The 16,555-nt window shown below is 44.1% G+C and overlaps 1 protein-coding gene across 1 annotated transcript in view; it reads left to right on the forward strand.

The window, feature by feature from the left end:
• LOC149305798 (protein BANP-like) overlaps positions 1-16,139 on the forward strand; it is a 177,127-nt gene extending 160,988 nt beyond the window's left edge. Inside the window, exons 14-15 of the transcript XR_016271701.1 lie at positions 1,341-1,402; positions 15,959-16,139. The gene's annotated coding sequence lies outside the window, so the exon portion shown is untranslated. The remainder of the gene's footprint in view (positions 1-1,340; positions 1,403-15,958) is intronic.
• The last annotated feature ends 416 nt before the right edge of the window (positions 16,140-16,555 follow it).

Below are 16,555 nucleotides of genomic sequence, written 5' to 3' on the forward strand. Positions count from 1 at the left end.
GGCAGGGAAATCAGGCAGTGGCTAAATCCCATGGGAAATCCCAAGCCTGTCATCCCATAGCTATAGTCAGCAAGCAGGATGGATGATCAGTTCCTCTTTGTTGGAAGGCCAGACCAATGCCTGGATCTGGACCCATGCTGAAGCCAAGCCTCTACAGCCTCTAATCAATAAATGTTGTGACTGGTTTTATCCCAGCAAATGCATTTAGTGTCAATCATGGCTAAACAGAACTTCAATCCCTGCTCATCCTGCAAGGGATCAAGTTGCCAAGCACATCATACATCGGATGTATATTTATCCAGGCAAGGATGTTTGACTGATTCTTCAGCAATAGATCCATGAATTGGCCATACTCCATACGCACCAAGAGTCGCGGAGAAGATTCAGTGCAATCGGCCATATACAACCTGGCAAGAAGTCCAAGGTTAACACCCTTATTCTTGTACAATACCATTTGGGGAACATCCAGTAATGGGGTTTTTTCTTGCGGTCTCATAAATTTGTCTGGAATAGATTGGTTTTTTTAAAAAAGCAAAAGAAAGAAAAGAACACTTTGCTACAAATAGACATGGGAAAGTTCCAATCGAGAGGAATGACTATTTGATGGAAGCAAGGATGTATTGCGGTCTTGACAGTTTTGTTGTGGAGTTCTTCCTTTTCCAGACAGGCTTAATAATAAATTAAGGAATAATCTTGACAGTGTGCTAGAATCCCTTATCCGAAAGAAGGAAAATGTCGAGATTTTGCCAGCCATCCCCTGCATGGCCTTGAATTCGTTCCTTGCCTCTGAGTCCCCTTCTGTAAAAATGAATGCAAGACTGGCTTTAGAAATTCCGTCTTCCGTGCCAAGAAAACCCAGATCTTGCAACCATTAGGCTAAATTAGGTAAATTCAAAACTTTGCATTTATTTGCTGATGCAGAGAAATTGCAGTCGGAAAGGAGATTCTCTTGTTTCAAGGCAGGCGGGCAAAAATAATTGTTTGTGTGCCCAAAAAGATTATAAGGCTCAGTGGCAAGACGGGGCAGACGTTCCCCACAACTTCAGCTAGAAACTATTGCTTTCACAAACCACCCCTTTGGACGAAATAAAAAAATTTCACCCCTAAAAACAGAAGCAGTTGGAAAACCTTGTTGAAAGTAGCCAGGCTGCAAAAGAAGGTATGGAAAGCCAGGGATACCAAATCTATAATTATCCGACAGACGCTTTCTCTTCTTGCTTATTAATACTACTGTTTCCTTTCCCTGTTTTTTTTTTTAATTTATACATCTGTGTCTGATAGAGTTATCCATTTTCACTTGTGATATATTTCATTAATATTCTTATACATTATTTGAAAAGGAAGATCATCCTTTCTGAAGCACACAGTGGTTTACCCTGAAAACGGCTGCTATTTCATAAAGGTAAGGAATTAATAATGATGGTAATGTTTTGGTTTTTGGTAGCCACTCGACACAATGGAAATGGCCTGCACACTCTTTAGGGGTCATTTTGGAGCATTATGAAACGCTTGCGGCTCATGGACTGTACAGTAGGCCCTTGGTTTGGCTGGGGTTTGATTGCAGCTCCCTGCATAGATACCAAAATCCAGGGACATTCAAGTCATATTGTATGCAATGAGGTATTATTATTATTAGCATTATTATTGTCATTACAGTGGACCCTTGGTATTTGCTGAGGTTTGGTTGCAGGAGCCCTCATGGATACCAAAATCTGTAGATGCTCAAGTCCCATGAAGTACAAGGTGGTAGCAAAAGGGAGTGCCTTATGTTAAACAGCAAAATCAAGGCTTGCATTTTGGAGTGTATATTTTAAAAAAAACATTTTCAACAGTGGATGGTGGAATCTGTGGATAAAGAATCCGTAGATCCAAAGGGCTGACTTTATTTGGCCCACCTGTGACTCAAACAAACCAAGTTTCAAAAGTGACAGGGTAGGAACCACCCAGGTTTTGTTTTGTTCCAAATATGATGCAAAAATTACTACCTAATTATTTGTCTGTTGCTTTTAAAGGGTAGTTTTTAGAGGCGTTTTGATCAGATGGTATTCCTTTCTCTTAATCCTCGGAAGATGAAAAGAATAGCTTATACAATGAGTAACTGGGTGAGTTGTGTGCCTTCATGTCCTTTCCAGCTCCTAAGGGAAACCTATCCTGGGGTTTTCCTGGCAAGATTTGTTCAAAGGAGGTTTGCCTTTGCCATTGCCATCCCCTGAGGCTGAGAGTATGTGACTTGCCCAAGGTACCCCAATGGGTTTCATGGCCAGGTGGGGAATTAAACCTTGGTCTCCAACCCTCAGACCACTAGGTCCTGGACCCTTAAGTCTTATGTGAAAGAGGGAATTCCATGTGTCAGGATGGCTTTTGCATACATAGTCCAGGTGCAGCTTGTTTGACAATCTCAGGTGTAGGGAACACAAAGGTTTTAATTGCTGTGCAAAGGGCACCTGCTGAAATTCCCTGCTACTACTACTACTACTTTGGCAGAAGCCCTATTACTGTAGTTTCTTTTTAAAAGTAAGTTTTCTAAACCCTGGGGGTAAAATCTGTGTGTCTTTTCTTTCAGAGGAAGGGACTGGCAAAACCACCGCTGAGGATCCATTGCCTCAGAAAACTCTATGAAATTCATAGGTCACCATAAGCTGACAAGTGACTTGAAGGCACACTCAGAGAGAGAGAGAGAGTGTGTGTGTGTGTGTTGTGCAGAGTTGTTTTGCAGTGTGTGTGCTTTTTTGCACAATTTGTCCCTGCAGAAAAAGCCTTCACAATATTGTAAAGTCTATCCTCCTCCTCCTCGCCTGTGAGAATCTGCAGCAAGCAGAGAGCATGCTTCTCCTCCTCCTTGGTTCCCGTAGGCAGGCGGAGGGTTAAAGCATGCAAGCAGGGAAAGCGGGTGGGAAGGGAAGGGAATCCCTCTCTTGGAACTTGAGACTTCCCAGCTGAGCGAGGGGGACGCAGGCAGACGTCACTGTCCTCCTTGCTGCGCTCGGTTCCCATGTCAAAGGAAGTCCAGGGAAGAGCACCGAGGACTCCCTCCCGTGCCTCTGAGGATAGAGAGAATAGAGATGTCATGCCATCATCACTTCCGACTCCGGTGAGTAGAGACCACTAGTCGCTCTTTAGAATAATAAGTATAATAACAATAATACTCAACGTCATCATTTTAAAAGTCTTGCAGAGGTTATGAAATGCTCCTTTCACAGCCAATCTGAGAAATGGAAAGCATGGAAGGGAACATCTTCCACCAAGCTGGTTTGGTACCCTCACCGGCTCGGCAGCAACAGGTTGTGCAAATACTCTTAAGGACCTATTAAAAGAAAGGCCCCTTGTCCACTGTGTAATGTGACTACCCAAGAAATTGGAAACAGTGTGCCCTGAATAGCCGGACGTCTTCTTTTAACAGGGTGTTCTGGATTTGGTTTGTGTCGCCTGGCTGCCTGCTTTGGCGAAATCCTCCCGGCTGCTTTGCTTATATGATGATCTTTCGACATCTGGTCTGTTTCCTCTGAAGGTGGGATCTTGACCAAGGTCCAAGCCCAGCCTCTTTGCAAAGACATGGGAAAGATAATGCTTGCTCCCTTGTTGGAGGAGGGAAGCAAGGGTATATAACTAGCGGGGGGAAGCAAAAGTGAGAACATGTCTCCCTGCAAATAAGAATGAAAATTTCCTCCGAATTTCTAGCATTGTAGAAACATAACACTTTAGCTGAGCCTTTAACAATACAGTTTGTGTGGACATGGGAAAAATAATGCTTGTTGTGTTGTTGGACAAAGGAGAGAAGCAAAGGCATAACTAAGTCTCAGGGAGCAAAATGAGAGCATGGCTACCCCCAAATGAGATTTCTGCCCCGCAATGAAATTTTTCGCCACTCTCCAAATTTCTAGCATTGCAGAAACTTAACATGTAAGTTGAGCCTTTAGTAATACAGTTTAGACACCTTTTAGTGTGGACATGGGGAATGTAATGCTTGTTGTGTTGTAGGAGGGAGAGAAATAGAGGTGTAACTAGTGGGGAAACAAAAATGAGAACATGTCTCTCTCCAAATAAGATGTCAGCCCTGCAATGAAATTTTCCTCCAGTCCCCAAAGTTCTAGCAATGCAGAAACTTAAAAATGTCACCCATGCCTTTAGCAATACAGTTTAAGCAGAATGCGGACGCAGCAAATAAAGAAACTTCTAAGTGAGATCAATTTCAACATCTTTGCAATGCCAAAAATTTGGACAGAAGGGTCAGAATTCTTATTTGGAGCGGAGACGACATCCGCAGCTGAGAAGGCTTTTGCGCAGCCCGATTGGACAAAATGGTCCTCAGGAATATCCTTTCGATGTACAACCCTCTCCTGCGCACAAGGATGAAGTTATCATAAATGAAGGAACACTGGATTTTCACTTAGAGGGTTATGTCAATGTAAAAGGATGCCACAGAAGTGTGTTCTTATTTTTGTGCGTCTCCCAAGGTGTGGAAGGCAGAGAGCGTCGTTCCTTTGGACCAAGAAAGGTGTACAAGTTTTCGAGTTTGCAGAGAGGTTCTTCTTCCTTTCCCTCTTCCTCCCAGTCTGTATGGGTTGATCCTGTGTCTCTGTTTGTAGGAAAATAAACATCTTTTATGAATCAGTTCATCATGTTGACTCACATGATGCATAATGTTTCACAGACGGTGCGGATTCTGTTGTTTTGCTGCGCAAGAAGTGGGTCTGGGAAAACAGTCCTGCATCCTGATGACTATCAGCTTTCTTTCCTTTTTGTAAAATAAAGCAAATGTCAAGCCCTTTAGGAGGCTTGCAAGAAAGTGGGCAGTTTGTTGTTATGCGCCTGCAGGTCGATTTTGAGTTGCGGCAACCCTATTGTAGGGTTTTCTTAGCAGGATTACTTCAGAGTCATCCATGGCTCATCTCTCAGGCTGACAGAGAGTGCATCTACACTGTAAAAATAATGCAGTTTGACACCACTTCAAGGGCTGTAGCTCCATCCTATGCAATCCTAGGATTTGTAGTTTTACAAGGTCTTGAGGCTTCTCTGCCTAAGAATGCTGTTGCCTTACCAAACTATAAATCCCAGGATTCTGTTGGATGGGGTTTAAAGTGGTGTCAGACTGCATTGTTTCTATGGTATAGATGCAGCCATAGATACCAAAGATTCCTACAAGATCTACTCTTGATCCTGACCAACAAGATTTAGTTTTGGAGTCTATGAAAGGCCTCTTTTATTATTTTTGTTTGTTTGTTAGTTTGTTTCAAGAACTGACGTGTGTGTGTATGTGTGTATGTGTCGTGTTTTTGATTTCCTTCCCCCACCAAACTGAAAATGCTGCTCTTGGGAAGTGCCTGTTTTCCATTACAAAACTTCCAGACAGAATAATAGGACAGTTACATTTTACTAGCACAAATATCTCTTCCCCTCTTCATCTTCATGGAAACCATAAATTTTGGTTGCATAGGGACTCAGGTGGGTTTATGGACACATGGTTTATCTTGTCTCAACTGGTCGACTCTCCTTCTGCACAGCAATCCCAAGGGTTACCTAAAGGGCCCTTTGCTGTTGTCTCCGAGAGATCGATCCTCCACCAGTGTTACACAAACACACACACACACACCACCCAATACTGCTGCTGCACAGTAGCTTACCTTTTGGACTGCCTCTGATATCCTCACCATACAAAATCTATCTATCTATCTATCTATCTATCTATCTATCTATCTATCTATCTACAGTATCTATCTATCTATTACCTGTCTATTGGGTTGCATCTTCCAGAGGTGTTTGAGATTTTGGATGAGGATGTTGATAGACAGATAGACAGACAGACAGACAGATCATCATCATTATTATGTATTTTGGAATATGTCCATCCATCTATCATCTGTTGTTGTTGTTGTTGTTGTGTGCCTTCAAGTCATTGTTGATGTATGGTGACCCTAAGGCAAACCTATCATAGGGTTTTCTTGGCATGTTTCTTCCGAGTTGTTCACTGCTTTGTATTTTGTTTGGAATCGACAAAGTGTGCGATTATCACAGTCTGTTTGGAAGAACTTGATCAGTTCAAGGGTTGAGCTTAGTGATCCCTGAGTGTCCCATTGGATCCGGAGTGATCCACAGAGAGCTATGCAGTATAAGGATGGGGTTATTCCAGCCATCTCCACGTTTTAAGTTGCTGCCTTTCTGGCTTTTCTGTTGTTTTTTGGTTTTTAAAGAAAACACAATGCTCAAGGCTTGTGTACATGCGGAGCGGGCAAAATGAATCCATTTCATGGGTTAGTCATGGTGGAAATTGTTATCAGATTTTATGGCTGCTCATGAATGGGAGGGGGAGGGAAAAATCACATTAAAAAGCATGGCTAATGATTATGCAGCATGCAAGCGATTATCAATGGTTGGGTATTAGAAGCCGATAAGATGGCGGTCATGGTGCGATGTATATTTGGGATGGGGAGGATGCAGGATGATGAAATTTTGCATCTAGCAAGGCAGCCCTATCTATAAATGTTATCACGGCTGGGCTCTTTAATCCCACTCCTTGGTAACCCTTTCCAACAACGCCAGCTAATCTAAGAGTTTCCCTTTGCCTTTCAATCATTTCGTTTCTCTCTCACTGAGGAACCTTTGTTTTTAACCTCCAAAATCCTTAAAGAAATTATCGGGGGACACAGTCATAAAGATGACGGATAAATCCCAAATGAAGGAAGCATCAAAAGGTGACGTTTGGAGAGGTCAGGAAAAGAAGCAGGCCATTTTCTTCATGGTTGTCATCAGCAAATACCACCACCGTTTCCACGGATGGAGAGGTCATGGTGGAATTTCTTCTTCCCCTGATGCAGAATGGCATGGCCAGCTTCGGGTACCATCTATGGTGACTTTCCAGGGGCTGCAGCAAGATCTCTTTGGCACCCCCAAATCCTCTAGGTTTTGCTTGTTGTACCGTCGGCCCTCTGTATCCACAGATTCTTTATCCACAGATTCAACCATCCATGGCTTGAAATATATATTTTAAAAAACCACGAATTCCAAAAAGCAAAGCTTGATTTTGCCCTTTTATATAAAGGACACCATTTTAGTATGCCATTATATTTAATGGGACTCGAGCATCCACGGATTTTGGTCCTGGAACCAAACCCCAGCGGATACCAAGGAATAATAATAATAATAATAATAATAATACACTATTGTATATTGTAAATAATGGTTTTTGGTATGTGGGTGGAGGGGGTCCTGGAAACAAACAAACAGCAAATAAAAGGGCTCACTGTAGTGGTGGTGGTGGTGGTGATGATGATGATGATGATGATGATAGTGATAGTAATAATACCTGAGCATCCATGGATTTTGGTATCCATGAAGGGTCCTGGAACCGAGCCCCAGCAGAAACCAAGGGCCCACTATAATGACATGATGATGATGATGATGATGATGATGATGATGATGATGATGATGATGATGATGATGATGATGATGATGATATTATTAATAATACCACCCCATAATATACCACCCCATTGTATATAATGGGACTTGAGCATCCACAGATTTTGTTATCCATGGAGGGTCCTAGAACCAAACCCCAGCGAATATCAAGGGTCTACTGTATTTCTATCCTTCCTGAAAGGAATTGACCCCGTGGAAAGGCTCCAGGAGTGGGAACTTCCCTTTGAAATAGGTTAGCAGCCCCTTCACATTGCTTGATTTTTAAATGCCCATTTCTCTATGATCAGTCATGGAGTTCTGGTCATTTCTGGGGTTCTATTGCATCTTCCCTATCCCTGGCCTTTTTGCAGTTCATGCAGCCCCTGGGACAGTCCTGGGTCAGATAACTGCCCCTCACTCCCATTGCATCACATGCAAGCTATGAGAGACTGCAGCAATTTGCTTTTGCCTGACCTTCCTGTGAAGTGCATATTTCCACCCCATTTTCTCCTCTCCCCGCTGCTGAATTAATGGATTACAATGTACTCTTGCACTTAATTTGCAGCATTGGAATAAGATGAGGACAAAGGGGGAGAGTGGCAGGAGGAGAAGGAAACTGGGACATTTTCAAAGCAGCTGGAAAAGTGGGATGGCAGAGGATGAATCAGGATTATTCCTGCCAAATCAAGACAGTTGAAAGGCATGCCATTTCATCCGAGGAATTGATCTCTGGTGTAAGGGCACTGCTGAAACCTGAGCTCTCTTTACTTTGACTTGACTGTGTGGTTTTGCAGTTTTGATCCATAGCTTCTGCTCTGCAACTTGACCTTTGCCTCTTTGGACCATGCATCTGCACAGAGCCCTATGCTGCCTAGGGGAGTCTGGGATATGTAGTCCAAAAAAAGAGGAGCACACATCACCAATACCTTTCCTGAGCACACCTGATCAGGATGAGATTTATATTATAGCGTTTTCTGGCATTTCATATTAGGGGATTCCCTGCTTGCCAAAGGAAGTGGAGTTGCTTCCATCTGTTTTGAGCTTCTGGCTAAAACAAAGTCCTGTTCCGCATGGCCCTTTGGTGTTTGAAGCTGCTCCGTTCTGTTTGTTTGCTTTAAAATTATGCTTGGGGATTGTTTTTAGACTGTTTTTAAGGGTCGCTAAAAAGTATGTTAATGTGTTTTTAACATTTTAATCTTTGTGCTCTTGGAGTGGCTTTTATTTGTTGTCCATCGCCTTGGAAGCCCTGGCCGGCTGGGAAGTGAAATATAAATAACCATAGATACATAAATAATAACTACATTTTGGAAGCTGATGGAGGGATATTCGGTATCTATATTAAGTGTGTTGGGGCTGGTGCAACTTGAGTTTGAGGAGGCAACAGGAGAAATGAGACTGGAGGCTCTTGTAAGGTAAAAAAGAAACGCTCGTGTTTATTGTCTCAGGAAACTCATTTTTGGATAGGAAAGGAGACCAAAGAAGTAGAGCTTACAAAAGCCCCTAAAAGCTGGCTCTCAGGTTTTGTGTAAGCGAGCATCCATTGTTGGAGTTGCATGGATGCTCCTTTCTTAAAACAAGGGAAAGCAAAGACATAGTTGTGTAAGTCTGCAATATCAGTATGCAAAGGGATCTTGTAGCACCTCTGAGACCAACTGTGCAAAAGAAATTGTAGCATCAGCTTTCATAGACCTTCTCTACTTCATCCGTGCACCTGAGGAAGCAGACCAAGTTTAAGGAGTTTATCACACTGGGGCTAATTTCAGCATTAAAGAGAGATTAAAGCACATTTAAAGCATCCTACAAACAGAGCGGAAATGGCGAGTAATCGCGCGAATGATTATCACACACAATTGCGCAAATAAAGTGATATTGGAAATGCATTGTCGTTGAAACCCCAAAGGAAAAAGATGCATGTTAATGCTCCTTTGAGACCGCTTTAATGGTGGGTTTTGTGCGATGTTATGTGAAATCGTTTTGTGTTATTACACAATTTTTCCAGGATATTCACGGGATAAACTCCCAATCTCCTCTGTGTGATAAACTCCCAAGAAGGCTTCTGCTACAACTTCTTTTGCACAAACTCCCAAGAGCCTTTTGCACAAGGAAAACAAAATGACCAAGTAACTCCTTGATAGAAGTGACGTACATCTTCAGGTAAAGAAGGATGCAAAAGGCTTGAGTCCATGGACCAAAGAAAGATACAAAAGGATGAAGGAAATGGCAGACATTATTTAGACTCTCTTCCAAGCCACTTTGTAAGCATTGATGCCTCTTTGCTTTCAGTAATTCTTGAATAGGAGACCAGCTATCTCCTGGAAACTGTGCCATATGAGGAGCAGCTATGGGAGTTGGGTATGTTTAGCCTGGAGAAGAGAAGGTTAAGAGTGGACATGATAGTCATGTTTCAATATTTGGAGGGGTGTCATATTGAGGATGGAGCAAGCTTGTTTTCTGCTGCTCCAGAGAATAAGTTCCAGAGGAATGGATGCAAGCTAGAGGAAAGGAGATTCCAGCTCAACATTAGGAAGACCTTCATGATGGTAAGAGCTGTTGGACTGTGCAGTGGGATGCCTTGGATAGTGGTGGAGTCTCCATCTTTGGATGCTTTTAAACAGAGGCTGGATGGCCATCTGTCGGGGGTGCTTTGATTGTGATTTCCTGCATGGCAGAATGGGGTTGGACTGGATGGCCCTTGGGGTCCCTAAGATAGTACTGGTCTAGATGGATTGAGGATCTGTGACACCTTCCTATGTCGCTATCTTCTCCATGCTCTGAATTATACTCCTTCCCATCTCCATTTAGCCACTCCAGCACCAATGGCATTATTCCTCCCCCATGATTTCTAGGATGTTTCCAACTAGAGACAAATTTTTATCTAGATCAACTGGCCATGTTGGAAAGCGGCCAGTTTTTGTTTTTCCCTTCCATTTGGGGTTGGCTCTGTTCTCTGGCTGAGTGTTAAACGCTCATATTTTTCCCTCCATTTAAAAAAGGGGTCAGTGTAAACAGAGCTAAGGAAGAGCTTAATTGTCTGGGCTTGTCAGGATATTTACCTTTCTGTTCTCCCAAAAACATTCTCCGCGCCCGATCAGTTTGGATACACGGGTCGGTTCTGAGAAGCTGGGCATTTTTCTTGTTTTCCCTTTTTGGCCTCTTGCCTCACGGCTGGCTCTTCTAAATTGCTTCCTGCGAGAAAGAAGTTGGGCACGCTTGGATGGTCCAGCCTCGAAATTGTTTCCTTTCCCCTTTCTGAAATGCAGAATTGGTTCCTTGCACAGCGGCTGCTCGGTGCCAGAGCTGCACTCCATAACACAAAAATGTTCAGCGGTGGCGCCTAAGAGGGATGTGTTTTGAAACCTGCGCAGAGTGACAATATACCCTTTGACATTTCATAGACAGGAACCTAGAGGTGGAAGACCATCTAGTTTAACCCTTGGCCATTCAGGAATACACAACTAAAGCGCTCCTGAAAGATAACCAATCCAACCAAAGAGTCAGCAGTGTGATGCCGCACCTAAAAAAGCCAATACAATCCTAGGATGCATCAACAGGAGTATAATCAGTCGTTCTCAACTTTTGGTCCTCCATTTGTTTTGGACTTCAGGTCCCAGAAGCCTCAGCCAACTTGGCCAATAATCAAGAATTATGGGATCTGACGTTCAGAACATTTGGAGGGCCAAAAGTTGAGAACCACTGGATCGAGGGAAATCATAGTGCCACTCTGTTCTGCTTTGGTCAGGCCTCATCTGGAATAAACCTGGGTACCACAATTCAGAAAGGATGTTGAGAAGCTGGAGTGTGTCCAAAGGAGGGCCACCAAAATGGTGAAAAGTCAGGAAACCATAAAGCCCTATGAGGAGAGACTTAGGGAACGGGGGATGCTTAGCCTGGAGAAGTGATGGTTAAGAGTTGGTATGATAGCTCTGTATAAGTATTTAACGGGTTGACATATTGAGGATGGAGCAAGCTTGTTTTCTGCTGCTCCAAAGAATAGGACCTGGAGCAATGGATGCAAGCTCCAGAAAAAGAGATTCCACCTCAATATTAGGAAGAACTCCTTGATGGTAAATCTGTTCGACAGTGGAATATGCTGCCTTGGAGGACGGTTGGGTCTCCTTATTTTTTTGGAGGTTTTTAAACAGGCTGGAAAGCCATCTTTCAGGAGTACTTGGATTGAGTATTCCCACATGAAAGAATGCGGTTGGACTGTATGGCAGTTGGGGTCTCTTTCAACTCTAGGATTCTATGAACCTCTGTTTGAAGACCTCCAGAGAAGGAGAAACCACCCCATGTACATGGTTTTAACTTTTAAAAAAGCCTTATCTGCTGTTTAACCCTGATAGTTTGTTTAATTGCTTAAATTTATCTATTTTACCTATATTTTTATATCTATATTTAATTTATCTATTTTATTTCAGCTCACAAAAGATGCTTAAACACATCATCATGAACAACAACAACAACAACAACAAAATAGTACAATCTTAAAACAGTTAAAAATTATTTGGCTTAAACAAATCAGTTTGGATTGTGTTGCTTGCGGCTAGGGCGACTCGTGATAGAGGACAGGAGAGAAATGTTGTAATAAAGACAATAAAATAAATATTCTGCTTAGATAACAGTGGGGCAGGAGGGGGGTAACATCTGTTTCAGCATCATCTTGGCTGCCTTTGAGATGGTTATTTGCAAAGATGGGCTTGTCCTCTTCCCTGACAGCATTTCTGCAGAGGACACCCATTAAGCCTGGAGCAGATGATGGATGAGTTTGTGCATGGGGTACACAATTCTTTTCCCCGACACACAATTGCATCAGCGCCTTTCCTTTGGGATATATGCATTTTGGCTGGTGAGGTGGGGTGGGGGGATTATATTTAAAAATGACTCTGGAAGTGCCCTGTTAACTAGAGACAGCTGTGAGCGATTGGGAGGCAGCCTCACTTCTCCATCTTTGGATCGGAAAGCATTAATTACCATTAATGGCGGCAAGGTGCAAGCGACTCTCACGTTGGTGCCTTGGAGTGCATTGCTTCCACCTGAAGGGAACTGTGCACTTTTGGAGAAGTAGGGTTGGTGGAAGGCTTTAAACATGGGGCAAGGCCCTAGCTTGGAGACAGAAGAAGGAACGAAAATAGGAGGAAGGGATATCTACAGCCTAAGATACGCATACGACACCGTAATCCTTACAGAAAACCTCAAAGACCTGGAACAACCACTAAGGAAAATTGAGCAAGAAAATGCAAAGGCAGGCTTAATGTTGAACATAAAGGAAACAAAAATGATGACCACAGAGATTCTAGACAAATTCAACCCAGACAATGAGGAAATAGAAATATAGTTAAGGAATTCCCATACCTGGGATCCAACACTGATAGCAACAGGGTTGCAGCCAGGAAATTAGAAGAAGGTTAAGAATGGGAAGGGCAGCTATGAAAGAACTAGAAAGGATCCTAAAATGCAAAAATGTACAACTGAGCACTAGTTACAATCATACAAGCCATTGTATTCCCCATTGCCATGGATGGATGTGAGAGATGGGCAATTATGAAACAAGATAGGAAGAAAATGAATTCATTTGAGATGCTGGGGAAGAGTGCTGAGGATCCCATGGGCCGCCAAAAATACAAATAAATGGGTCCTTGAACAGATCAAGCCAGAAATCTCCCTAGAAGCCTAGATGACAAGACTTAGACTGTCATACTTTGGGCACATCATGAGAAGGTATGAATCGTTGGAAAAGACAATATTGTTAGGAAAGGTCCTTTTCATATGACGCCGTCATTCATCCATTGCCGATCCGTTGTTATAGTGTTATTATCATGCAATATCGCATTGACAGATATCTCTCATTAATGCAATATTGTGCAATAATAACAGTATAATGACAGATCAGCAACAAATGAATGAAGACGTTGTGCGAAAGGAGAGGAATCATAGATTGTGATTTCATTTCAGTTCCATCACTACAGCCTTGTGCGGTAATCTCCCAAATTTATGTATTTAGTTAGCTATGACTTAATTTTCAAACAGGAAAATATATCTCCCCCCCCCCCCCATGTCTGAATGACAAGCTGTAAGGAGCAGTGGTTGGTGTTTAATGCATCATGCTTAAGGAAATCACTAGCGGCCATTCTTCAGTCTCAGGTTTTCACTCCAAAACTCCAGGGCTTGGGACCGTTCTGGACTGGCAACCCTGTCCAGAAGTGAGTCAGTATCAGTCCTGAGAGTGCCTTTTGATAGATTATATGAGATCTTCTTGTTCTTGTCCAGAAGAGTGCATCATCACAAACGTGACAAGAGGAGCGACCTCTTGGCGGGGTCCGATTGTGTGTTTCGCTTGCAAAAGCAACCTTGAGATTTTTTACTTCAGGGCTGGCAAGCGAGCAAGACTTTTCTTCCTCCCCTGCCTTTTGCATCATCCTTCCAAACCTGAGAGCAAAGTGGAGAAGGAAAGGTTTTCTTGGCTCTCTTCTTTCCAAGGGGTCCCCGGAGACCCTTCAGAGCTGCCCAGGCTCTGCACGCAAGTTCCCCACCTGCTGCTTTCAACGGAGCGACCGGCCTCTTCTGGAAGGATCCAGATGGCCTTTGCTTGCCTCTCTGGGCTGTTTTTCCTCTACTCTCGATGGGTCCCCGAAGAGAGGAGGCTTCTCCTTGGAAGGAGTGAAGCAAATGCCTCAGGAAGATGGGATGGGGTAGCCACCTGTGTGGGGAGGATGAGCCCCCCCCCCTTGCAGACAATAAGGACTTCTCCCCCACCCTCCCATAGCAGGGAATCCAGAAGGAAAATGCAAGCTGGAGACTTTGGCTGCATCCACACTGTAGAAATAATGGGAGGATACAGAAGGGCGGCTCCATGCGCCTGTCTTTGCCCCTGGTCGTTGCCCTGCCAGCCGCACAGCACGGCACCAACACGCTCTCTAAAAAGGAGACATTCTAGGCACGCACCATGATGTCACCCCTTCCAGCGAATGCCATTTCTGCAGTGTGGATAACGCCTAAGACAGTCCTAAGGCATCTCAGTCCATCTTAATCCTACTTTGGCATCCCTCTGTGAATGAGCATCACAGCAACACTAACCAGGTTCTAAGCTTTGGTTTGCATTGACTCTTCCATGTCCACTCTGTCCACAGTTCGGCCATGGCTGCCTCTCTGGTCCCAACAGCAGGTGACCATCTGTTTGGCAGAAGGCAATCCCTCCGCTGCTTCTTCTCCTGCCATCTGGAAGAGCTTTTAGCGTTATCTCTCCATCTTTGCACAAATCTTGGTCGAAAACATGTCCGCTCTTAATCCATCTTTCCTCCTGCTGCTACTATTTACGACTTTGCTGTGTCCCTTTTTAATAATAATAATAAATCTGAGAATAAATGTCATTTCTTTCCCAAAGATCCCCAAGGCTCAAGGAGGGGTACATCATAGATTAAAACACGTAAACACCATTGAAACCCATAGGTCAAAACACAGAAACATAGGACACATTGGAATTGTCCAAACATAAAATTAACCCTCCTTGTTCTCAAGCAAGATAGCCAGTATGATGTAGTGGTCTGAGTGTTGGACTACGACTGGAGAGCAGAGTTCGAATCCCAGCCTAGCCATGAAACCAGTGGTAGTTGCTTATCTCCCTCATGGAGAAATGGAGAAGGCTGTCAGCTACAGAGATCCTTGGTTCATCTGTTGTTTTGTGCCTTCAAGTTGTTTCTGACTTATGGGTGATCTTGCACAAGTTCCACTCTCATCCTCCGAGGAAGGCAAAGACAAACCCAAAAATGTTTTGGCCTAGAAAACACCTGTTGTTTTGTTGTTGTTGTCGTTGTTGCTGTGTGCCTTCAAGTTGTTCATGACATATGTCAACCCTATCTTGGGGCAAGATTTGTTTAGTGGAGGCTTGCCATTGCCTTCCCCTGAGGCTAAAAGAGTGAGACTTGCCCAAGATCACCCAGTGGGTTCCCATGGCTGAGTTAGGATTCGAACCCTGGTCTTCAGAGTCATAGTCCAACACTCAGACCATTAGGTCTTGGACCCGTAAGTCTTATGTAAAAGAGGGAATTCCATTTGTCCAACATTCAAACCACTAGGGTCAGCATAAGTTGGAAATGACTTGCAGGCACACAACCACAAACCTTGCAATTGGCTTCCCTTCCCGTTTAGGCTGAGAGAGTGTAAGTTGCCCTAGGCCAGGTTCCATGTTTGAGTTTGGATTTGAACCCTGCTCTCCCTGAGTCCTAGTCCATCACTCAAACCACTACACTGCATTGCACTGTGTCTCCAATACCAGAAATGGGAACGTCTGAATTGTAGGTGTGGCGGATCCATCAATTCAGAGATTACAGATGTTTGCAGCTGGAGCTGAAGTCTCCTTTGCCCCATAAAAAAAGAAGTCCATCCAGCAATTGTGGCTCACGTTTTCTGGCTAAAACAGAGGCGCCTGGTCTCCATCCCTGAGTCTGGCACCTGTTTCATTAGCTTCTGTTGCTTCCTTGGATATGTGTGTGATGTGGATTTTTTAATGTAGTGTATCAGGAATCCTTTTGGAGCATTCATGCACCTTTTCTTGCGCTCCCCACAGGGTGGAGTTCCTTCCCAGCCAGGCTCTCCTCCAACCAAAGGCTACCTGTACCATCAGGGGCTAGCCTGAAGAAAGAGGCTCCTCCCTCCCCAACTGTCATCTTTCGGCCTCTGAGGGAGAGAGAAGGCTGGCCCAGTACCATCAGGGGCTAGCCTGAAGAAAGAGGCTCCTCCCTCCCTAACTGTCATCTGTCGGCCTCTGAGGGACAGAGAAGGCTGGTCCAGTTCCATCAGGGGCTGGCCTGAAGAAAGAGGCTCCTCCCTCCCTAACTGTCATCTGTCGGCCTCTGAGGGACAGAGAAGGCTGGTCCAGTTCCATCAGGGGCTGGCCTGAAGAAAGAGGCTCCTCCCTCCCTAACTGTCATCTGTCGGCCTCTGAGGGACAGAGAAGGCTGGTCCAGTTCCATCAGGGGCTGGCCTGAAGAAAGAGGCTCCTCCCTCCCTAACTGTCATCTGTCGGCCTCTGAGGGACAGAGAAGGCTGGTCCAGTTCCATCAGGGGCTAGCCTGAAGAAAGAGGCTCCTCCCTCCCTAACTGTCATCTGTCGGCCTCTGAGGGACAGAGAAGGCTGGTCCAGTTCCATCAGGGGCTAGCCTGA

Source organism: Sceloporus occidentalis, unplaced genomic scaffold (assembly GCF_023333645.1).
Source record: "Sceloporus occidentalis isolate IW3139 unplaced genomic scaffold, rSceOcc1.0.p SCAF_10, whole genome shotgun sequence".
Lineage (NCBI taxonomy): Eukaryota > Metazoa > Chordata > Lepidosauria > Squamata > Phrynosomatidae > Sceloporus > Sceloporus occidentalis.